The following is a 24900-nucleotide window of genomic DNA, read 5'->3' on the forward strand; positions in this document are numbered from 1 at the left end:
CTTCATTGCACAAAGGAATAACCTCGACCAAATTCCAAAGACTGGTGACATCCAGTGGAAGCAGTAGGAACAGAAAACAAATTCCTAAGAAATATCGTTTCCCAATGAGAAGTCACTGAACAGACAGAGACCTCAACAACAACAACAAATTCTGAACGGTTCGTCCTCGGGGTTTTGCCTGATACATAAGTTATACTCACAGACATGATTCAAACAGTCTTAGAAACGTCAGAGTGTTTTCTATCCAGATCTAGTAATAATATCCATATCTTATAATCTTGGCATGAGTAGCAGGGAGTTGAAATTGGGCACGCTATTTATCCAAAAGTGAAAATACTGCCCCCTATACCTTAAGAAGTTAAAGCAGAAATTAACAACATGGGTTTTGTCTTTATAAATGTGTATACACCTAACACAGGGAGAGAAAGAGGGGTTCTATTTTGGAGCCTTAGACAGGAACTCTCACAGGTAGCACCTGAGGAGACGCTGGTGGTCTGGAGGGGAATGGAACTCTCACAGGTAGCGCCTGAGGAGACGCTGGTGGTCTGGAGGGGAATTGAACTCTCACAGGTAGCACCTGAGGAGACGCTGGTGGTCTGGAGGGGAATGGAACTCTCACAGGTAGCACCTGAGGAGACGCTGGTGGTCTGGAGGGGAATGGAACTCTCACAGGTAGCACCTGAGCAGACGCTGGTGGTCTGGAGGGGAATGGAACTCTCACAGGTAGCACCTGAGGAGACGCTGGTGGTCTGGAGGGGAATGGAACTCTCACAGGTAGCACCTGAGGAGACGCTGGTGGTCTGGAGGGGAATGGAACTCTCACAGGTAGGACCTGAGGAGACGCTGGTGGTCGGGGGGAATGGAACTCTCACAGGTAGCACCTGAGGAGACGCTGGTGGTCTGGAGGGGAATGGAACTCTCACAGGTAGCACCTGAGGAGACGCTGGTGGTCTGGAGGGGAATGGAACTCTCACAGGTAGCACCTGAGGAGACGCTGGTGGTCTGGAGGGGAATGGAACTCTCACAGGTAGCACCTGAGGAGACGCTGGTGGTCTGGAGGGGAATGGAACTCTCACAGGTAGCACCTGAGCAGACGCTGGTGGTCTGGAGGGGAATGGAACTCTCACAGGTAGCACCTGAGCAGACGCTGGTGGTCTGGAGGGGAATGGAACTCTCACAGGTAGCACCTGAGCAGACGCTGGTGGTCTGGAGGGGAATGGAACTCTCACAGGTAGCACCTGAGGAGACGCTGGTGGTCTGGAGGGGAATGGAACTCTCACAGGTAGCACCTGAGGAGACGCTGGTGGTCTGGAGGGGAATGGAACTCTCACAGGTAGCACCTGAGGAGACGCTGGTGGTCGGAGGGGAATGGAACTCTCACAGGTAGCACCTGAGGAGACGCTGGTGGTCTGGAGGGGAATGGAACTCTCACAGGTAGCACCTGAGCAGACGCTGGTGGTCTGGAGGGGAATGGAACTCTCACAGGTAGCACCTGAGAAGACGCTGGTGGTCGGAGGGGAATGGAACTCTCACAGGTAGCGCCTGAGGAGACGCTGGTGGTCTGGAGGGGAATGGAACTCTCACAGGTAGCACCTGAGGAGACGCTGGTGGTCTGGAGGGGAATGGAACTCTCACAGGTAGCACCTGAGGAGACGCTGGTGGTCGGAGGGGAATGGAACTCTCACAGGTAGCACCTGAGGAGACGCTGGTGGTCTGGAGGGGAATGGAACTCTCACAGGTAGCACCTGAGGAGACGCTGGTGGTCGGAGGGGAATGGAACTCTCACAGGTAGCACCTGAGGAGACGCTGGTGGTCTGGAGGGGAATGGAACTCTCACAGGTAGCGCCTGAGGAGACGCTGGTGGTCTGGAGGGGAATGGAACTCTCACAGGTAGCACCTGAGGAGACGCTGGTGGTCTGGAGGGGAATGGAACTCTCACAGGTAGCACCTGAGGAGACGCTGGTGGTCTGGAGGGGAATGGAACTCTCACAGGTAGCACCTGAGGAGACGCTGGTGGTCTGGAGGGGAATGGAACTCTCACAGGTAGCACCTGAGGAGACGCTGGTGGTCTGGAGGGGAATGGAACTCTCACAGGTAGCACCTGAGCAGACGCTGGTGGTCTGGAGGGGAATGGAACTCTCACAGGTAGCACCTGAGGAGACGCTGGTGGTCTGGAGGGGAATGGAACTCTCACAGGTAGGACCTGAGGAGACGCTGGTGGTCGGGGGGAATGGAACTCTCACAGGTAGCACCTGAGGAGACGCTGGTGGTCTGGAGGGGAATGGAACTCTCACAGGTAGCACCTGAGGAGACGCTGGTGGTCGGAGGGGAATGGAACTCTCACAGGTAGCGCCTGAGGAGACGCTGGTGGTCTGGAGGGGAATGGAACTCTCACAGGTAGCTCCTGAGGAGACGCTGGTGGTCTGGAGGGGAATGGAACTCTCACAGGTAGCGCCTGAGGAGACGCTGGTGGTCTGGAGGGGAATGGAACTCTCACAGGTAGCACCTGAGGAGACGCTGGTGGTCTGGAGGGGAATGGAACTCTCACAGGTAGCACCTGAGGAGACGCTGGTGGTCTGGAGGGGAATGGAACTCTCACAGGTAGCGCCTGAGGAGACGCTGGTGGTCTGGAGGGGAATGGAACTCTCACAGGTAGCGCCTGAGGGGACGCTGGTGGTCTGGAGGGGACTGGAATTGTACAATGGATTTTTTCCAAAGACAGAAATAGGGAACAGCCTCATTCATTGTCAGTGGGAGTGTTAAGGGACATCATTAATCAGTTTGACCTAGTGGATGTTTGGAGAACTAAACATCCAAACACAAGAACAGTAAACATGGTTGAAGGTTTTTGGGGCTAGGGTGAGTGCAGCCCGACTTGATCGGTTTTACATGTCTAGGAATCGGAGCAATAGGCTGCTGGGCGCTACCATTCTCCCAGTGGGGTTTTAACCACATAACCACAGCTCGGCTGTATATTTCACCAGGGCCCCGACAGGCATCTTATTGGAAGTTCAATGTAAAGCTCTTAACAAGATGCCACTTTTTGCTTAGGTTTCCAGACCTTTTGGGAAAGGTGGGTGCAGCGAAGAGAGGAGTATGAGTCTCTGAGTCAATGGTGGGATGTGGGGAAAGTCCAAATTCGGCTTTTCTGTCAACAGTACACAGCTCTCTCATCCTCAGAGGCTACGAGAGTATTGGGGGAACTAGAGTGTTGTATTAGTGAGATAGAGGTAGAGATGGTGGGGCACGGCAATGTAGGCTTCCAGGCTAATTTAGCCGAATTACGTAGGGACCTGGGCAGTTGTTTCCAGGTTAACCAGAAGGGGACTAGGGTTCCAATTTGGGAACACCCCCCACGTTCAGCTGGAAGGTGGCGCATGGAACGCAAAAATATTCCTAAAAATATTTAACCTCCACACATTAACAAGTCCAATGGCTCAAATGAAAGATAAACACCTTGTTTATCTACCCAGCAAGTCAGTCAGATTTCTAAAATGTTTTACGGCGAAAACATAGCACATATTTATATTAGATCACCACCGAAACAAAAGGCAAGCGGCGGCCATTTTGTCCCAGAAAAAATAACATTTAAAAGTAGGATTAAAAAATAAATAATTCACTAACCTTTTGAAGATCTTCATCAGATGACAGTAATATTACACGTTACACAGTACATTAATTTTTTGTTCAATAATATGCCATTTATATCCATAAATCTCGGTTGACGACATTTAAAAAAAAAAATGCTACTCAAATGTCAGGAGAAATGATGATAGCTCCGACAGATAACGTCAGATAACAAGCAATAAACATGACTAAATATACATGTTCTACATATATTTACAAAGATACACTTCTTCTTAATGTAACTGCTGTATTACATTTATTTTTAACGTTACAGACATCGTTCACTGGGCTATACTATGAGTCGGCGCTCAGATACTAGCAGTATGTCTTCTCTACGTTTGGAGTCCACAGAAACACCAAATAACCACATAAATATTCCCTTACCTTTGATGTTCTTCCATCAGAAGACGTAGAAGGAGTCATACTTACCCAATACATTGTTTGGTTTCACGTTGTGTGTCTCTGTATTAGCATATGCTATCAGCTTCAGCTGAAATGCATCCAAAATTACTTCTGGTCCAGCACTCTTGCGCATCAAAACTTCCAATTTACATATTATATGTCCACTAAACTGGTCAAACAATGTGAAAAATCGAGCTTTATGATGTTTTAGCATGTAGAACAAAGATCAGCGCGAACAGACAATCCGGCTTCAAATGCTGGATCATGGGAAAAGAACGTACTCCAAATCGGCCACGCGCAAAAGAGTGCCTGTTTTTCAGAGGACACGAATAATTTCGCCCGCCAAACGTGCAGGGCTCGTGGGATTCTCACAATGAACGTGCCATTTGAAAGCTGACATCGCGCTGAACAGATAGAGACTGTTCCTGGATCGGTAGCTGCCTGGTAAGGGTGGGGGCCATGACGTCAAAGTTGACCCAACTTTTCTCTTCACAAGAGAGAGTTTGGGAGAAAGGCTGCCCTGGGAGTTCTGCTTTACATACAGACATAATTTAAACAGTTTTAGAAACTTTAGAGTGTTTTCTATTCAATAATAAATTTTATATGCATATATTAGCAATTTTGGGAAAAAATATTTTCAGTTTACTATGGGTACGGACTTTCTCCAACGGGGGCAGTATAGAGGGGGAGCTCTAAGTTAAAGCAAAGAGAGCACTTGTAAGAGCCAGGTTCTCCATGCTCAAGGAGATGGATGCTCCCAGCTCCTTCTTCTTTGGTTTGGAAAGACAGAGCAGTGAAGCCAAGGGTATGCATTGTCTACGGCTGTCTGATGGGCGGGTGACCTCTGTGGTGGGGGAGATGCGGGAGCGGACTGTGGAGTTTTATACTGAATTGTATAGGGCAGAATTGTGTGATCCTATGTGTGCTAACGTAACGTAACGTAACGTAACGTAACGTAATCAACACTGCTAGCTAGCCAGCTAGCCCCGAATAGCTGCACTGTAGAAACTATTACACTCAACGGAACGACTTGATTAGTGTAGTGTCAACAACGCAGCCACTGCCAGCTAGCCTACTTCAGCAGTACTGTATCATTTTAATCATTTTAGTCAATAAGATTCTTGCTACGTAAGCTTAACTTTCTGAACATTCGAGACGTGTAGTCCACTTGTCATTCCAATCTCCTTGCATTAGCGTAGCCTCTTCTGTAGCCTGTCAACTATGTGTCTGTCTATCCCTGTTCTCTCCTCTCTGCACAGACCATACAAACGCTCCACACCGCGTGGCCACGGCCACCCTAATCTGGTGGTCCCAGCGCGCACGACCCACGTGGAGTTCCAGGTCTCCGGTAGCCTCTGGAACTGCCGATCTGCGGCCAACAAGGCAGAGTTCATCTCAGCCTATGCCTCCCTCCAGTCCCTTGACTTCTTGGCACTGACGGAAACATGGATCACCACAGATAACACTGCTACTCCTACTGCTCTCTCCTCGTCCGCCCACGTGTTCTCGCACACCCCGAGAGCTTCTGGTCAGCGGGGTGGTGGCACCGGGATCCTCATCTCTCCCAAATGGTCATTCTCTCTTTCTCCCTTACCCATCTGTCTAAGCCTCCTTTGAATTCCATGCTGTCACAGTTACCAGCCCTTTCAAGCTTAACATCCTTATCATTTATCGCCCTCCAGGTTCCCTCGGAGAGTTCATCAATGAGCTTGATGCCTTGATAAGCTCCTTTCCTGAGGATGGCTCACCTCTCACAGTTCTGGGCGACTTTAACCTCCCCACGTCTACCTTTGACTCATTCCTCTCTGCCTCCTTCTTTCCACTCCTCTCCTCTTTTGACCTCACCCTCTCACCTTCCCCCTACTCACAAGGCAGGCAATACGTTCGACCTCATCTTTACTAGATGCTGTTCTTCCACTAACCTCATTGCAACTCCCCTCCAAGTCTCCGACCACTACCTTGTATCCTTTTCCCTCTCGCTCTCATCCAACACTTCCCACACTGCCCCTACTCGGATGGTATCGCGCCGTCCCAACCTTCGCTCTCTCTCCCCGCTACTCTCTCCTCTTCCATCCTATCATCTCTTCCCTCTGCTCAAACCTTCTCCAACCTATCTCCTGATTCTGCCTCCTCAACCCTCCTCTCCTCCCTTTCTGCATCCTTTGACTCTCTATGTCCCCTATCCTCCAGGCCGGCTCGGTCCTCCCCTCCCGCTCCGTGGCTCGACGACTCATTGCGAGCTCACAGAACAGGGCTCCGGGCAGCCGAGCGGAAATGGAGGAAAACTCGCCTCCCTGCGGACCTGGCATCCTTTCACTCCCTCCTCTCTACATTTTCCTCCTCTGTTTCTGCTGCTAAAGCCACTTTCTACCACTCTAAATTCCAAGCATCTGCCGCTAAACCTAGGAAGCTCTTTGCCACCTTCTCCTCCCTCCTGAATCCTCCTCCCCCTCCCCCTCCTCCCTCTCTGCAGATGACTTCGTCAACCATTTTGAAAAGAAGGTCGACGACATCCGATCCTCGTTTGCTAAGTCAAACGACACCGCTGGTTCTGTTCACACTGCCCTACCCTATGCTCTGACCTCTTTCTCCCCTCTCTCCAGATGAAATCTTGCGTCTTGTGACGGCCGGCCGCCCAACAACCTGCCCGCTTGACCCTATCCCCTCCTCTCTTTTCCAGACCATTTCCGGAGACCTTCTCCCTTACCTCACCTCGCTCATCAACTCATCCCTGACCGCTGGCTACGTCCCTTCCGTCTTCAAGAGAGCGAGAGTTGCACCCCTTCTGAAAAAACTTACACTCGATCCCTCCGATGTCAACAACTACAGACCAGTATCCCTTCTTTCTTTTCTCTCCAAAACTCTTGAACGTGCCGTCCTTGGCCAGCTCTACCGCTATCTCTCTCAGAATGACCTTCTTGATCCAAATCAGTCAGGTTTCAAGACTAGTCATTCAACTGAGACTGCTCTTCTCTGCATCATGGAGGCGCTCCGCACTGCTAAAGCTAACTCTCTCCTCTGCTCTCATCCTTCTAGACCTTTCGGCTGCCTTCGATACTGTGAACCATCAGATCCTCCTCTCCACCCTCTCCGAGTTGGGCATCTCCGGCGCGGCCCACGCTTGGATTGCGTCCTACCTGACAGGTCGCTCCTACCAGGTGGCGTGGCGAGAATCTGTCTCCTCACCACGCGCTCTCACCACTGGTGTCCCCAGGGCTCTGTTCTAGGCCCTCTCCTATTCTCGCTATACACCAAGTCACTTGGCTCTGTCATAACCTCACATGGTCTCTCCTATCATTGCTATGCAGACGACACACAATTAATCTTCTCCTTTCCCCCTTCTGATGACCAGGTGGCGAATCGCATCTCTGCATGTCTGGCAGACATATCAGTGTGTATGACGGATCACCACCTCAAGCTGAACCTCGGCAAGACGGAGCTGCTCTTCCTCCCGGGAAGGACTGCCCGTTCCATGATCTCGCCATCACGGTTGACAACTCCATTGTGTCCTCCTCCCAGAGCGCTAAGAACCTTGGCGTGATCCTGGACAACACCCTGTCGTTCTCAACTAACATCAAGGCAGTGGCCCGTTCCTGTAGGTTCATGCTCTACAACATCCGCAGAGTACGACCCTGCCTCACACAGGAAGCGGCGCAGGTCCTAATCCAGGCACTTGTCATCTCCCGTCTGGATTACTGCAACTCGCTGTTGGCTGGGCTCCTGCCTGTGCCATTAAACCCCTACAACTCATCCAGAACGCCGCAGCCCGTCTGGTGTTCAACCTTCCCAAGTTCTCTCACGTCACCCCGCTCCTCCGCTCTCTCCACTGGCTTCCAGTTGAAGCTCGCATCCGCTACAAGACCATGGTGCTTGCCTACGGAGCTGTGAGGGGAACGGCACCTCAGTACCTCCAGGCTCTGATCAGGCCCTACACCCAAACAAGGGCACTGCGTTCATCCACCTCTGGCCTGCTCGCCTCCCTACCACTGAGGAAGTACAGTTCCCGCTCAGCCCAGTCAAAACTGTTCGCTGCTCTGGCCCCCAATGGTGGAACAAACTCCCTCACGACGCCAGGACAGCGGAGTCAATCACCACCTTCCGGAGACACCTGAAACCCCACCTCTTTAAGGAATACCTAGGATAGGATAAGTAATCCTTCTCACCCCCCTAAAAGATTTAGATGCACTATTGTAAAGTGGCTGTTCCACTGGATGTCATAAGGTGAATGCACCAATTTGTAAGTCGCTCTGGATAAGAGCGTCTGCTAAATGACTTAAATGTAAATGTGCTCAGGTCTTGTTCGCTGGACTCCCTAAGCTCTCTCGGGCACAGAGGGATGAAATGGACATTCCTCTGTTGTCCCATGAACTGGCAGAGGCCGTAACCCAGATGTCCCTCAATCGTGCACCGGGGGTCGTGCACCGGGGGTCGATGGACTCCCAGTGGAGTTTTATAAAAAATTCTGGGAAATAATTGGACAGGATTTCTTTAGCGTGTTGCGTGAATGCATCGGGGTAGGAGAGTTGCCAATGAGCTGCCGTCGAGCGGCTCTGACTCTCCTGCCCAAAAAAGGGGACTTGTGTGAACTTAAGAAGTGGAGGCCTGTGGCATTACTCTGTGCGGACTACAAGATATTTGCCAAAGTCCTCTCTAACAGACTGAAGTCCAATTTGGACTTGATAGTACATAATGACCAAACATATTGTGTACCGGGACGCTCAATCACGGACAACTTGTTCTTAATCAGGGACATGTTGGACTTCTAGAGAGGTTCTAATGTGAACCTTGGACTGGTCTCTTTAGATCAAGAGAAGGCTTTTGATAGAGTGGACCATGAGTATCTGTTTAATGTGATGTCTGTGTTTGGGTTTGGGAAGAGTTTTGTGACCTGTGTGAAGCTGTTGTATGCTGGGGCGTCATGTATGGTTAAGGTGGGAGGGGGCTCAGTAGGCCAGTCTGGGTGAGACGGGGCATTAGACAAGGATGCCCTCTATCTGGGCAGCTGTACACACTAGCCATTGAGCCTTTTTTAGGACTGCTACGCAGGAGACTGCGGGGAGTGTGCTGGACAGGCATGGATGTGGTGACAGGCATAGCAGTGTCAGCATATGCAGATGATGTTTCTGTGATGGTCAGGGATGATCAGGATATGCAGGAACTAGAGACCAGTCTGAAGGTGTACGAGGGAGCTTCATCAGCTAAGGTAAACTGGGGAAAGAGCAAAGCTCTGTTATGTGGGGCATGGGGGGATAGGGCTCCTCCTCTGCTTCCAGGGGGTTTGCAGTGGGGTTGTGAGGGGCTTAAAGTGTTGGGGGGTGTACCTGGGCTTGGAGAAGTGGTTAAGGAAGAACTGGGAGGGGATGAGACTGTCTCCCTCTGTCCTCCTGGATGAGACTGTCTCCCTCTGTCCTCCTGGATGAGACTCTCTCCCTCTGTCCTCCTGGATGAGACTGTCTCCCTCTGTCCTCCTGGATGAGACTGTCTCCCTCTGTCCTCCTGGATGAGACTGTCTCCCTCTGTCCTCCTGGATGAGACTGTCTCCCTCTGTCCTCCTGGATGAGACTATCTCCCTCTGTCCTCCTGGATGAGACTGTCTCCCTCTGTCCTCCTGGATGAGACTGTCTCCCTCTGTCCTCCTGGATGAGACTCTCTCCCTCTGTCCTCCTGGATGAGACTCTCTCCCTCTGTCCTCCTGGATGAGACTCTCTCCCTCTGTCCTCCTGGATGAGACTCTCTCCCTCTGTCCTCCTGGATGAGACTGTCTCCCTCTGTCCTCCTGGATGAGACTGTCTCCCTCTGTCCTCCTGGATGAGACTCTCTCCATCTGTCCTCCTGGATGAGACGGTCTCCCTCTGTCCTCCTGGATGAGACTCTCTCCCTCTTTCCTCCTGGTGGAGAAGGTCTGTCTCACAGAGGAATCTGTGGCTGAGGTCAGAGAGAACCTGCTACGTCAGCCAGTACAGACTTGGCGTGTCACGCGCAGGGAATGCAGCTGTCTGCTTGAACTGGTGCCAGTATCTCTCTTACAACCCTAACGATGCTCTAAGACACACACACACACACACACACAATAAATATCACCACACAGATGGAGATGAGACTCGTCCCACTATGTGTGAGTGAATAGCATACTGTAGGAAACAGGAGCAGGCATCAAGAGAACACTGCCCCTCTCACTCCTTCTGTCTCCCTTTCTTTATCTCTTGTTCTGTCTCACTCCTTCTGTCTCCCTTTCTTTATCTCTTGTTCTGTCTCACTCCTTCTGTCTCCCTTTCTTTATCTCTTGTTCTGTCTCTCTCCTTCTGTCTCCCTTTCTACATCTCTTGTTCTGTCTCTCTCCTTCTGTCTCCCTTTCTTTATCTCTTGTTCTGTCTCACTCCTTCTGTCTCCCTTTCTTTATCTCTTGTTCTGTCTCACTCCTTCTGTCTCCCTTTCTTTATCTCTTGTTCTGTCTCTCTCCTTCTGTCTCCCTTTCTACATCTCTTGTTCTGTCTCTCTCCTTCTGTCTCCCTTTCTTTATCTCTTGTTCTGTCTCTCTCCTTCTGTCTCCCTTTCTTTATCTCTTGTTCTGTCTCACTCCTTCTGTCTCCCTTTCTTTATCTCTTGTTCTGTCTCTCTCCTTCTGTCTCCCTTTCTACATCTCTTGTTCTGTCTCTCTCCTTCTGTCTCCCTTTCTTTATCTCTTGTTCTGTCTCTCTCCTTCTGTCTCCCTTTCTCTAACTCTTGTTCTGTCTCTCTTTCCCTTTCTCTAACTCTTGTTCTGTCTCTCTCTCCCTTTCTCTAACTCTTGTTCTCTCTCTCTCTCCCTTTCTCTAACTCTTGTTCTGTCTCTCTCTCCCTTTCTCTAACTCGTGTTCTGTCTCTCTCTCCCTTTCTCTAACTCTTGTTCTGTCTCTCTCTCTCCCTTTCTCTAACTTTTGTTCTGTCTCTCTCTCTCTCTCCCTTTCTCTAACTCTTGTTCTCTCTCTCTCTCTCTCCCTTTCTCTAACTCTTGTTCTGTCTCTCTCTCTCTCTCTCCCTTTCTCTAACTCTTGTTCTGTCTCTCTCTCTCTCCCTTTCTCTAACTCGTGTCCTGTCTCTCTCTCCCTTTCTCTAACTCTTGTTCTGTCTCTCCCTCTCTCTCTCTCCCTTTCTCTAACTCTTGTTCTCTCTCTCTCCCTTTCTCTAACTCTTGTTCTGTCTCTCTCTCCCTTTCTCTAACTCTTGTTCTGTCTCTCTCTCCCTTTCTCTAACTCTTGTTCTGTCTCTCTCTCTCTCTCTCTCCCTTTCTCTAACTCTTGTTCTGTCTCTCTCTCTCCCTTTCTCGAACTCTTGTTCTGTCTCTCTCTCTCTCCCTTTCTCTAACTCTTGTTCTCTCTCTCTCTCTCTCTCTCTCTCTCTCTCTCTCTCTCTCTCTCTCTCTCTCTCTCTCTCTCTCTCTTTCTCTAACTCTTGTTCTGTCTCTCTCTCCCTTTCTCTAACTCTTGTTCTGTCTCTCTCTCCCTTTCTCTAACTCTTGTTCTGTCTCTCTCTGTATTTCACTTCTCTTCAGTCCTCACCTGGGTCACACTTCTTTTGGATAGTCTGGATAGTCCTTTAGATCGCTCTACCAATTATCATACTATCAAAAAAATATATCAGTTTGCTAAGGTTACAATTAGGGTTGTGGTAAGTTTAGAATAAGGGTTATGTATACAATGAAGCTTAGGGTTAGGTTTAGAACAAGGGTTAGTGTTAGGGTTAGGGTTAGAACAAGGGTTAAGGTTAGGGTTAGAACAAGGGTTAAGGTTAGGGTTAGAACAAGGGTTAAGGTTAGGGTTAGAACAAGGGTTAAGGTTAGGGTTAGAACAAGGGTTAGTGTTAGAACAAGGGTTAGGGTTAGGGTTAGAACAAGGGTTAGGGTTAGGGTTAGGGTTAGAACAAGGGTTAGGGTTAGGGTTAGAACAAGGGTTAGTGTTAGGGTTAGGGTTAGAACAAGGGTTAAGGTTAGGGTTAGGGTTAGAACAAGGGTTAGTGTTAGAACAAGGGTTAGTGTTAGGGTTAGAACAAGGGTTAAGGTTAGGGTTAGGGTTAGAACAAGGGTTAGTGTTAGAACAAGGGTTAGGGGTAGGGTTAGGGTTAGAACAGGGGTTAAGGTTAAGGTTTAGAAAAAGGGTTAAGGTTAAGGGTTAGAAGTCTGCTGACATTATATAGTAATTATATATCAGTCTGCTACCATTATATAGTAATGATATGTCCGTCTGGGTGGCAGGGTAGCCTAGTGGTTAGAGCTTTGGACTAGTAACCAAAAGATTGCAAGTTCAAATCCCCGAGCTAACAAGGTACAAAATCTGTCGTTCTGCCCCTGAACAGGCATTTAACCCACCTTTCCTAGACCAGTTAACCCACTGTTCCTAGGCCGTCATTGAAAATAAGAATTTGTTATTTTAACTGACTTGCCTCGTTAAATAAAAGTAAAAAAATAAATTTAAAAAAGTTTAGAAAAAGGGTTAGATAGTTAGTTGAAATGTTACATTATCTACAGACGGACTATACAAATAAAGTGTTAATATCTTTGTCCTCTAAGACTGACTGAATATCTCTGCATTGTGCTTCTCTTGACTCTGTACAGCCGGTCCCCATGTTCTCTGTGACGCCCAGCCTTGCCTCCAATGCCAGTCCTGCTGCGGTGGCCGCTGCGTTTAACCCCTACTTGGGCCCGGTGTCGCCCGGCCTGATGCCTTCTGAGATCATGTCCAGCGCCCCGGTCCTGGTGACCAGTAACCCCAACGTCTCCATGCCCTCTGCTGCTGCTGCTGCCGCACAGAAACTCATGAGGACAGACAGACTGGAGGTGAGTTGTAGAAACAAACAGAACAGGAACTCATGAGGACAAACAGACTGGAGATGAGTTGTAGAAACAAACAGAACAGGAACTCATGAGGCCAGACAGACTGGAGGTGAGTTGTAGAAACAAACAGAACAGGAAGTCATGAGGACAGACAGACTGGAGGTGAGTTGTAGAAACAAACAGAACAGAAACTCACGAGGCCAGACAGACTGGAGGTGAGTTGTAGAAACAAACAGAACAGAAACTCACGAGGCCAGACAGACTGGAGGTGAGTTGTAGAAACAAACAGAACAGGAAGTCATGAGGCCAGACAGACTGGAGGTGAGTTGTAGAAACAAACAGAACAGAAACTCATGAGGCCAGACAGACTGGAGGTGAGTTGTAGAAACAAACAGAACAGGAACTCATGAGGCCAGACAGACTGGAGGTGAGTTGTAGAAACAAACAGAACAGGAACTCATGAGGACAGACAGACTGGAGGTGAGTTGTAGAAACAAACAGAACAGGAACTCATGAGGACAAACAGACTGGAGGTGAGTTGTAGAAACAAACAGAACAGGAACTCATGAGGACAGACAGACTGGAGGTGAGTTGTAGAAACAAACAGAACAGGAACTCATGAGGCCAGACAGACTGGAGGTGATTTGTAGAAACAAACAGAACAGGAAGTCATGAGGACAGACAGACTGGAGGTGAGTTGTAGAAACAAACAGAACAGAAACTCATGAGGACAGACAGACTGGAGGTGAGTTGTAGAAACAAACAGAACAGGAACTCATGAGGACAGACAGACTGGAGGTGAGTTGTAGAAACAAACAGAACAGGAACTCATGAGGCCAGACAGACTGGAGGTGAGTTGTAGAAACAAACAGAACAGAAACTCACGAGGCCAGACAGACTGGAGGTGAGTTGTAGAAACAAACAGAACAGGAACTCATGAGGCCAGACAGACTGGAGGTGAGTTGTAGGAACAAACAGAACAGAAACTCATGAGGCCAGACAGACTGGAGGTGAGTTGTAGAAACAAACAGAACAGGAACTCATGAGGCCAGACAGACTGGAGGTGAGTTGTAGAAACAAACAGAACAGAAACTCATGAGGCCAGACAGACTGGAGGTGAGTTGTAGAAACAAACAGAACAGGAACTCATGAGGCCAGACAGACTGGAGGTGAGTTGTAGAAACAAACAGAACAGGAACTCATGAGGCCAGACAGACTGGAGGTGAGTTGTAGAAACAAACAGAACAGGAACTCATGAGGACAGACAGACTGGAGGTGAGTTGTAGAAACAAACAGAACAGGAACTCATGAGGACAGACAGACTGGAGGTGAGTTGTAGAAACAAACAGAACAGGAACTCATGAGGCCAGACAGACTGGAGGTGAGTTGTAGAAACAAACAGAACAGGAAGTCATGAGGACAGACAGACTGGAGGTGAGTTGTAGAAACAAACAGAACAGAAACTCACGAGGCCAGACAGACTGGAGGTGAGTTGTAGAAACAAACAGAACAGAAACTCACGAGGCCAGACAGACTGGAGGTGAGTTGTAGAAACAAACAGAACAGGAAGTCATGAGGACAGACAGACTGGAGGTGAGTTGTAGAAACAAACAGAACAGAAACTCACGAGGCCAGACAGACTGGAGGTGAGTTGTAGAAACAAACAGAACAGGAACTCATGAGGCCAGACAGACTGGAGGTGAGTTGTAGAAACAAACAGAACAGAAACTCATGAGGCCAGACAGACTGGAGGTGAGTTGTAGAAACAAACAGAACAGGAACTCATGAGGCCAGACAGACTGGAGGTGATTTGTAGAAACAAACAGAACAGGAAGTCATGAGGACAGACAGACTGGAGGTGAGTTGTAGAAACAAACAGAACAGAAACTCATGAGGACAAACAGACTGGAGGTGAGTTGTAGAAACAAACAGAACAGGAACTCATGAGGCCAGACAGACTGGAGGTGAGTTGTAGAAACAAACAGAACAGAGACTCTGACTCAACCTGATGCTGTTCTCTGCACTTGATTTATCAAAACACAGTTCGCATGGTTTCCCAAGTCTACAGTGGCTGTTACACAGTGAAAGGATGGCCACTAGCAGTCAATGAGGACATTATATAGTAATGATATATCAGTCTGTTACCATTATATAGTAATGATATATCAGTCTGTTACCATTATATAGTAATGATATATCAGTCTGTTACCATTATATAGTAATGATAGATGAGTCTGTTAACATTATATAGTAATGATATATGAGTCTGTTACCATTATATAGTAATGATATATCAGTTTGTTACCATTATATAGTAATGATATATCAGTCTGTTACCATTATATAGTAATGATAGATGAGTCTGTTAACATTATATAGTAATGATATATCAGTTTGTTACCATTATATAGTAATGATATATCAGTTTGTTACCATTATATAGTAATGATATATCAGTTTGTTACCATTATATAGTAATGATAGATCAGTCTGTTACCATTATATAGTAATGATGTATCAGTCTGTTACCATTATATAGTAATGATATATCAGTCTGTTACCATTATATAGTAATGATAGATCAGTCTGTTACCATTATATAGTAATGATATATCAGTTTGTTACCATTATATAGTAATGATATATCAGTTTGTTACCATTATATAGTAATGATATATCAGTCTGTTACCATTATATAGTAATGATATATCAGTTTGTTACCATTATATAGTAATGATAGATCAGTCTGTTACCATTATATAGTAATGATATATCAGTTTGTTACCATTATATAGTAATGATATATCAGTTTGTTACCATTATATAGTAATGATATATCAGTCTGTTACCATTATATAGTAATGATATATCAGTTTGTTACCATTATATAGTAATGATAGATCAGTCTGTTACCATTATATAGTAATGATATATCAGTTTGTTACCATTATATAGTAATGATATATCAGTTTGTTACCATTATATAGTAATGATATATCAGTCTGTTACCATTATATAGTAATGATATATCAGTTTGTTACCATTATATAGTAATGATAGATCAGTCTGTTACCATTATATAGTAATGATATATCAGTTTGTTACCATTATATAGTAATGATATATCAGTTTGTTACCATTATATAGTAATGATATATCAGTTTGTTACCATTATATAGTAATGATATATCAGTCTGTTACCATTATATAGTAATGATAGATCAGTCTGTTAACATTATATAGTAATGATATATCAGCCTGTTACCATTATATAGTAATGATATATCAGTCTGTTACCATTATATAGTAATGATATATCAGTCTGTTACCATTATATAGTAATGATGTATCAGTCTGTTACCATTATATAGTAATGATATATCAGTTTGTTACCATTATATAGTAATGATGTATCAGTCTGTTACCATTATATAGTAATGATATATCAGTCTGTTACCATTATATAGTAATGATATATCAGTCTGTTACCATTATATAGTAATGATATATCAGTCTGTTACCATTATATAGTAATGATATATCAGTCTGTTACCATTATATAGTAATGATATATCAGTCTGTTACCATTATATAGTAATGATATATCAGTCTGTTACCATTATATAGTAATGATATATCAGTCTGTTACCATTATATAGTAATGATATATCAGTCTGTTACCATTATATAGTAATGATATATCAGTCTGTTACCATTATATAGTAATGATATATCAGCCTGTTACCATTATATAGTAATGATATATCAGTCTGTTACCATTATATAGTAATGATATATCAGTCTGTTACCATTATATAGTAATGATGTATCAGTCTGTTACCATTATATAGTAATGATATATCAGTCTGTTACCATTATATAGTAATGATATATCAGTCTGTTACCATTATATAGTAATGATATATCAGTCTGTTACCATTATATAGTAATGATATATCAGCCTGTTACCATTATATAGTAATGATATATCAGTCTGTTACCATTATATAGTAATGATATATCAGCCTGTTACCATTATATAGTAATGATATATCAGTCTGTTACCATTATATAGTAATGATAGATCAGTCTGTTACCATTATATAGTAATGATATATCAGTCTGTAACCATTATATAGTAATGATATATCAGTCGCGACTCTAACCAGAGCATAACGGACCTATTATTTTTTTATCCCCGGATTCCCACCGGATTCCCACCGCAAACGGAACATTTTCAGCTGGATCTTCACAGCTAGCTAACTAGCTAACCGCAACCCCGGATGATTACTCCTGGCCAGCCACCCACTTAGCTTGAAGCTAGCCCGGCCAGAGCTCCTGTGCTTCCACCGAAGCATACTCCTGGGCTACAATATCCGGACCCACGACCGGTCTATCGATGTCACCGCATGAAGAGGCATAAATAGACTCACCCCATCGCGACGTCCCCCAAAGGCTAACTTTCTAGCCCTTGCTATCTCCTTGCTTGCTAATTCGGCCTGCTAACTGCTAGCTTGTTTAGCCCCGGTCCGCTAACTGCTACCTTGTTTAGCCCCGGCCCACTAACTGTTAGCTTGTTAGCACAGGCCTGCTAACCATCTGAATCGCCGCGTCTCAACCACTCACTGGACCATATTTACTTTCAATCTCTTTTCGATTTTTTATTCGTTTATACCTTCCGGTAACCTGCCTCACCCAATGTGATACGGAATCGCTACTATTTAAAATTTTTAGAACACACTCAAGAACCTCCAGAAGCTAACCAGCTAACTAGCTACAAGCTATTTAGTCATTGTTAGCCACTGCTAGCGGCTTTTACCTTTTACCTTCTGCACAGCCAGCCAGTTTTTTTAACCTGGATAATGCTCGCCAGTCTAGCTTCCCTGCCCTGGACACTGATCACTTGGCTACATAGCTGGTGCATGCTGGACTGTCCATTAATCACGGTACTCCATTCTGCTTGTTTATGTTTTATCTGTCGGCCCAAGCCGCACTCAGGCTCTGTGTGTAGTTAATCCGACCCTCCCTGCCTAGTCAACGCCATTTTACCTGCTGTTGTTGTGCTAGCTGATTAGCTGTTGTTGTCTCAACTACTTGTTTTAGCTACTGTTTTAGCTAGCTCTCCCAATTCAACACCTGTGATTACTGTATGCCTCGCTGTATGTCTCTCTCAAATGTCAATATGCCTTGTATACTGTTGTTCAGGTTAGTTATCATTGTTTTAGTTTACAATGGATCCCCTAGTTCCACTCTTCATACCCCTGATACCTCCTTTGTCCCACCTCCCACACATGCGGTGACCTCACCCATTACAACCAGCATGTCCAGAGATGCAACCTCTCTCATCATCACCCAGTGCCTGGGCTTACCTCCGCACCCGCACCCCACCATACCCCTGTCTGCGCATTATGCCCTGAATATATTCTACCATGCCCAGAAATCTGCTCCTTTTATTCTCTGTCCCCAACGCTCTCGGCGACCAGTTTTGATAGCCTTTAGCCGCACCCTCATTCTACTCCTCCTCTGTTCTGCGGGTGATGTGGAGGTAAACCCAGGCCCTGCATGTCCCCAGGCACCCTCATTTGTTGACTTCTGTGATCGAAAAGCCTTGGTTTCATGCATGTCAACATCAGAAGCCTCCTCCCTATGTTTGTTTTACTCACTGCTTTAGCACACCCTGCTAACCCTGATGTCCTTGCCGTGTCTGAATCCTGGCTCAGGAAGGCCACCAAAAATTCTGAGATTTCCATACCCAACTATAACATCTTCCGTCAAGATAGAACTGCCAAAGGGGGAGGAGTTGCAGTCTACTGCAGAGATAGCCTGCAAAGTAATGTCATACTTTCCAGGTCCATACCCAAACAGTTCAAACTACTCATTTTGAAAATTACCGATCCTCGACTTCGGCGATGTCATCTACAAAATTGCCTCCAACACTCTACTCAGCAAACTGGATGCAGTTTATCACAGTGCCATCCGTTTTGTCTCTAAAGCACCTTATACCACCCACCACTGCGACCTGTATGCTCAAGTCGGCTGGCCCTCGCTACATATTCATCGCCAGACGCACTGGCTCCAGGTCATCTACAAGTCCATGCTAGGTAAAGCTCCGCCTTATCTCAGTTCACTGGTCACGATGGCAACACCCATCCGTAGCACGCGCTCCAGCAGGTGTATCTCACTGATCATCGCGAAAGCCAACACCTCATTTGGCCTCCTTTCGTTCCAGTTCTCTGCTGCCTGTGACTGGGAACGAATAGCAAAATCGGTGAAGTTGGAGACTTTTATCTCCTCACCAACTTCAAACATCAGCTATCTGAGCAGCTAACCGATCGCTGCAGCTGTACATAGTCTATCGGTAAATAGCCCACCCATTTTTACCTACCTCATCCCCATACTGTTTTTATTTATTTACTTTTCTGCTCTTTTGCACACCAGTATCTCTACCTGTACATGACCATCTGATCATTTATCACTCCAGTGTTAATCTGCAAAATTGTAATTATTCGCCTACCTCCTCATGCCTTTTGCACACATTGTATATAGACTCCCCTTTTTTCTACTGTGTTATTGACTTGTTAATTGTTTACTCCATGTGTAACTCTGTGTTGTCTGTTCACACTGCTATGCTTTATCTTGGCCAGGTCGCAGTTGCAAATGAAAACTTACCTGGTTAAATACAGGTGAAATAAAATAAATAAAAACACACACACGCGCGCACACACACACACACACACACACACACACACACACACACACACACACACACACACACACACACACACACACACACACACACACACACACACACACACACACACACACACACACACACACACACACACACACACACACACACACACACACATCAGAGTCATCACCCACAGGAAAACCTGAAGCTGTGCTTCTCAGGACTGCATCACAATAGTTATTCATTGAACAAAAGTCAATGTAATGCATTATGCAGCGCTGCCTAGGATACTCTAGTAACAAAATAATAGGAAAGTCATTGGGGGAGGAGGAGAGGAGAGGAGAGTTGGAGGAGGGGAGAAGAGGAGGAGGAGGGGAGGAGGAGGAGGAGGAGGGAGGAGGAGGGAGGAGAGGAGGAGGTGGAGGAGGAGGAGGAAGAGGTGGACAGGGGGGGAGGGAGGGAGGAGGGGAGGAGGAGGAGGAGGAGGAGGAGGAGGAGGAGGAGGTGGAGGAGGAGGAGGAAGAGGTGAGGAGGGGAGGGGAGGAGGGGAGGAGGGGAAGAGGGGGGGGAGGGGAGGAGTCTCAGGAGAGGTGGAGGAGGGGAGGGAAGAGGAGGAGGAGGGGAGGAGGAGGAGGAGGAGGAGGAGAGTGGAGGAGGAGGAGGGAGGGAGGAGGGAGAGGGAGGAGGGACAGAGGGGGGGAAGAGGAGGGAGTCTCAGGGAGAGGGGGAGGGAGGGAAGGAAGGGAAGAGAAGGGACAGGGGAAGGGAAGGGAGGGAGTCTCAGGGAAGGGACAGAAGGGGGAAGGGAGGGAGGAGGGAGAGTGGACAGAGGGGAGGAGAGGAGAGGGAAGAAGAGAGAGTGGACAGAGGGGGAGGTAGGAGGAGGAGAGGGAGAGAGGACAGAGGGGAGGGAGGGAGGGAGGGGCGAGGGAGATGAGAGGGGGGGGGAGGGGGAGTCTCAAGGAGAGGAGGAGGGGAGGAGGAGAGGGGGAGAGGAGGGAGGAGAAGAGAGCAGGAGGGAGTGGAGGAGGAGGGGGAGGGAGGAGGAGGGGGGAGGGAGTGGACAGATGGGGAGGGAGAGAGGAAGTGGAGGAACGTTGCAAGGTTAATGTTGGGAGGGAGTCTCAGGGAGAATGGACAGAGGGGGAGGGGGGAGGGAGGGAGTCTCAGGGAGAGTGGACAGAGGGGGAGGGGAGGGAGGGAGTCTCAGAGAGAGTGGACAGAGGAGGAGGGGAGGGAGGGAGTCTCAGGGAGAGTGGACAGAGGAGGAGGGAGGGAGGGAGTCTCAGGAGAGTGGACAGAGGAGGAGGGGAGGGAGGGAGTCTCAGGGAGAGTGGACAGAGGAGGAGGGGGGAGGGAGGGAGTCTCAGGGAGAGTGGACAGAGGAGGAGGGGAGAGAGTGGACAGAGGGGGAGGGTAGGGAGGGAGGAGTCTCAGGGAGAGTGGACAGAGGGGGAGGGTAAGGAGGAGGGAGTCTCAGGGAGAGTGGACAGAGGGGGGAGGGTAGGGAGGGAGGGAGTCTCAGGGAGAGTGGACAGAGGGGAGGGTAAGGAGGGGGAGTCTCAGGGAGAGTGGACAGAGGAAGAGGAGGAGAGAGTGGACAGAGGGGAGGGGAGAGAGTGGACAGGGGAGGAGGAGGGAGAGTGGACAGAGGAGGAGGGAGAGAGGGACAGAGGAGGAGGGAGAGTGGACAGAGGAGGAGGGGAGGGAGTGGACAGAGAGGAGGGGAGAGAGTGGACAGAGGAGGAGGGAGGGAGTGGACAGGGAGGAGTGGAGAGAGTGGAGGGAGGGAGGAGGGAGTCTCAGGGAGAGTGGACAGAGGGGGAGGAGGGGAGGAGTGGACAGAGGAGAGTGGGAGAGAGTGGGAGGGAGGGAGTTTCAGGGAGAATGGACAGAGGGGAGGGAGGGAGGGAGTCTCAGGGAGAGTGGACAGAGGGGGAGGGAGAGAAGTGGAGGAACGAGTGACAGAGGATTAATGGGAGGAGGAGTCTCAGGGAGAATGGACAGAGGGGGGGAGGGAGGGAGGGAGTCTCAGGGAGAGTGGACAGAGGAGGAGGGGAGGGAGGGAGTCTCAGGGAGAGTGGACAGAGGAGGAGGAGGGAGGAGTCTCAGGGAGAGTGGACAGAGGAGGAGGGAGGGAGGGAGTCTCAGGGAGAGTGGACAGAGCAGGAGGGAAGGGAGGGAGTCTCAGGGAGAGTGGACAGAGGAGGAGGGAGGAGGAGTCTCAGGGAGAGTGGACAGAGGGGGAGGGGAGGGAGGGAGTCTCAGGGAGAGTGGACAGAGGAGGAGGGAGGGAGGGAGTCTCAGGGAGAGTGGACAGAGGCAGGAGGGGGAAGGAGGGAGTCTCAGGGAGAGTGGACAGAGGGGGAGGGAGGGAGGGGGAGTCTCAGGAGAGTGGACAGAGGGGAGGGAGGGAGGGAGTCTCAGGGAGAGTGGACAGAGAGGAGGGAAGGAGGGAGTCTCAGGGAGAGTGGACAGAGGGGAGGGAGGGAGGGAGGGAGTCTCAGGGAGAGTGGACAGAGGAGGGGAGGGAGTCTCAGGGAGAGTGGACAGAGGAGGAGGGGAGGGAGGGAGTCTCAGGGAGAGTGGACAGAGGGGAGGGAGGGAGGGAGGAGTCTCAGGGAGAGTGGACAGAGGGGAGGGAGGAGGGAGTCTCAGGGAGAGTGGACAGAGGAGGGAGGAGTCTCAGGGAGAGTGGACAGAGGAGGGAGGGGGAGGAGTCTCAGGGAGAGTGGACAGAGGAGGAGGGAGGGAGGGAGTCTCAGGGAGAGTGGACAGAGGGGGAGGGGAGGGAGGAGTCTCAGGGAGAGTGGACAGAAGAGGAGGAGATTGAGAGGAGGGAGGGGAGGGAGTCTCAGGGAGAGTGGACAGAGGGGAGGGAGGGGAGGGAGGGAGTCTCAGGGAGAGTGGACAGAGGAGGAGGGGAGGGAGGGAGTCTCAGGGAGAGTGGACAGAAGAGGAGGGGAGAGGGAGAGGATGGAGGGAGGGAGTCTCAGGGAGATTGGACAGAGGGGAGGGGAGGGAGGAGTCTCAGGGAGAGTGGACAGAGGGAGGGGAGGGTGGGAGTCTCAGGGAGAGTGGACAGAGGGGGGGAGGGAGGGAGGGAGTCTCAGGGAGAGTGGACAGAGGGTGGAGGGGAGGGAGGGAGTCTCAGGGAGAGTGGACAGAGGGGGAGGGGAGGGAGGGAGAGTCTCAGGGAGAGTGGACAGAGGGGGAGGGGAGGGAGGGAGGGAGTCTCAGGGAGAGTGGACAGAGGGGAGGGGAGGGAGGGAGGGAGTCTCAGGGAGAGTGGACAGAGGGGGAGGGGAGGGAGGGAGGGAGTCTCAGGGAGAGTGGACAGAGGGGGAGGGGGGAGGGAGGGAGTCTCAGGGAGAGTGGACAGAGGGGGGGGAGGGAGGGAGTCTCAGCGAGAGTGGGCAGAGGGGGAGGGTAGGGAGGGAGGGAGTCTCAGGGAGAGTGGACAGAGGGGGAGGGTAGGGAGGGAGGGAGTCTCAGGGAGAGTGGACAGAGGGGGAGGGTAGGGAGGGAGGGAGTCTCAGGGAGAGTGGACAGAGGAGGAGGGGAGAGAGTGGACAGAGGGGGAGGGTAGGGAGGGAGGGAGTCTCAGGGAGAGTGGACAGAGGGGAGGGTAAGGAGGGAGGGAGTCTCAGGGAGAGTGGACAGAGGGGAGGGTAGGGAGGGAGGGAGTCTCAGGGAGAGTGGACAGAGGGGGAGGGTAGGAGGAGGGAGTCTCAGGGAGAGTGGACAGAGGGGGAGGGTAGGGAGGGAGGGAGTCTCAGGGAGAGTGGACAGAGGGGGAGGGGAGAGAGTGGACAGATGGGGAGGGGAGGGAGGGAGGGAGAGTGGACAGAGGAGAGGAGAGAGTGGACAGAGGAGGAGGAGAGGGAGAGTGGACAGAGGGGAGGGTAAGGAGGGAGGAGTCTCAGGGAGAGTGGACAGAGGGGAGGGTAGGGAGGGAGGGAGTCTCAGGGAGAGTGGACAGAGGAAGGGAGGGGAGGACAGAGGAGTGGACAGAGGGAGGAGGGGAGAGAGTGGGAGGAGGAGGGAGTCTCAGGGAGAGTGGACAGAGGAGGAGGGAGAGAGAGTGGACAGAGGGGGAGAGAGGGACAGAGGGGGAGGGGAGTCTCAGGAGAGGAGGAGGAGGGGAGAGAGTGGACAGAGGAGGAGGGGAGAGAGGGTGGACAGAGGAGGAGGGGAGAGAGTGGACAGAGGGGAGGAAGTGGACAGAGGAGGAGGGAGAGTGGACAGAGGAGGAGGGGAGAGAGTGGACAGAGGAGGAGGAGGAGTGGACAGAGGAGGGAGGGAGAGTGGACAGAGGAGGAGGGAGGAGGGAGTCTCAGAGAGTGGACAGAGGGGGAGGGAGAGTGTGGACAGAGGAGGAGGGGAGAGAGTGGGACAGAGGAGGAGGGGAGAGAGTGGACAGAGGAGGAGGGGAGAGAGTGGACAGAGGAGGAGGGAGGAGGACAGAGGAGAGGGGAGAGAGGACAGAGGAGGAGGAGTGGACAGAGGAGGAGGGGAGAGGAGGAGTGGACAGACAGGAGGAGGAGAGAGTGGACAGAGGGGAGGGGAGAGTGGACAGAGGAGGAGGGGAGAGAGTGGACAGAGGAGGAGGGGAGAGAGTGGACAGAGGAGGAGGGGAGAGTGGACAGAGGAGGAGGAGAGAGTGGACAGAGGAGGAGGGGAGAGAGTGGACAGAGGAGGAGGGGGAGAGAGTGGACAGAGGAGGAGGGGAGAGAGTGGACAGAGGAGGAGGGGAGAGAGTGGACAGAGGAGGAGGGGGAGAGTGGACAGAGGAGGAGGAGAGAGTGGACAGAGGAGGAGGGGAGAGAGTGGACAGAGGAGGAGGGAGAGAGTGGACAGAGGAGGAGGGGAGAGAGTGGACAGAGGAGGAGGGAGAGAGTGGACAGAGGAGGAGGGGTCTCAGGGAGTGGACAGAGGAGGAGGGGGGAGAGTGGACAGAGGAGGAGGGGGGAGAGTGGACAGAGGGGAGGGGAGGAGGAGGGAGGAGTCTCAGGGAGAGTGGACAGAGGAGGGGAGGAGGGAGGGAGTCTCAGGGAGAGTGGACAGAGGGGGGAGGAGGGAGGGAGGGAGTCTCAGGGAGAGTGGACAGAGGAGGAGGGGAGGGAGGGAGTCTCAGGGGGAGAGTGGACAGAGGCAGGAGGGAGGAGGGAGGGAGTCTCAGGGAGAGTGGACAGAGGAGGAGGGGAGGGGAGGGAGTCTCAGGAGAGTGGACAGAGGAGGGAGGGAGGAGGAGTCTCAGGGAGAGTGGACAGAGGGGAGGGGGAGGGAGGGAGTCTCAGGAGAGTGGACAGAGGGGAGGAGGAGGAGGGAGAGGAGAGTGGACAGAGGGGAGGAGGGAGGGAGGGAGTCT

At 50.0% G+C, this 24900-nt stretch overlaps 1 pseudogene; it reads left to right on the forward strand.

Moving 5' to 3' along the window:
* LOC127906152 (muscleblind-like protein 1) overlaps positions 1-24900 on the forward strand; it is an 83745-nt pseudogene that overhangs the window by 2548 nt on the left and 56297 nt on the right.

Source organism: Oncorhynchus keta, chromosome 1, assembly GCF_023373465.1.
Source record: "Oncorhynchus keta strain PuntledgeMale-10-30-2019 chromosome 1, Oket_V2, whole genome shotgun sequence".
Lineage (NCBI taxonomy): Eukaryota > Metazoa > Chordata > Actinopteri > Salmoniformes > Salmonidae > Oncorhynchus > Oncorhynchus keta.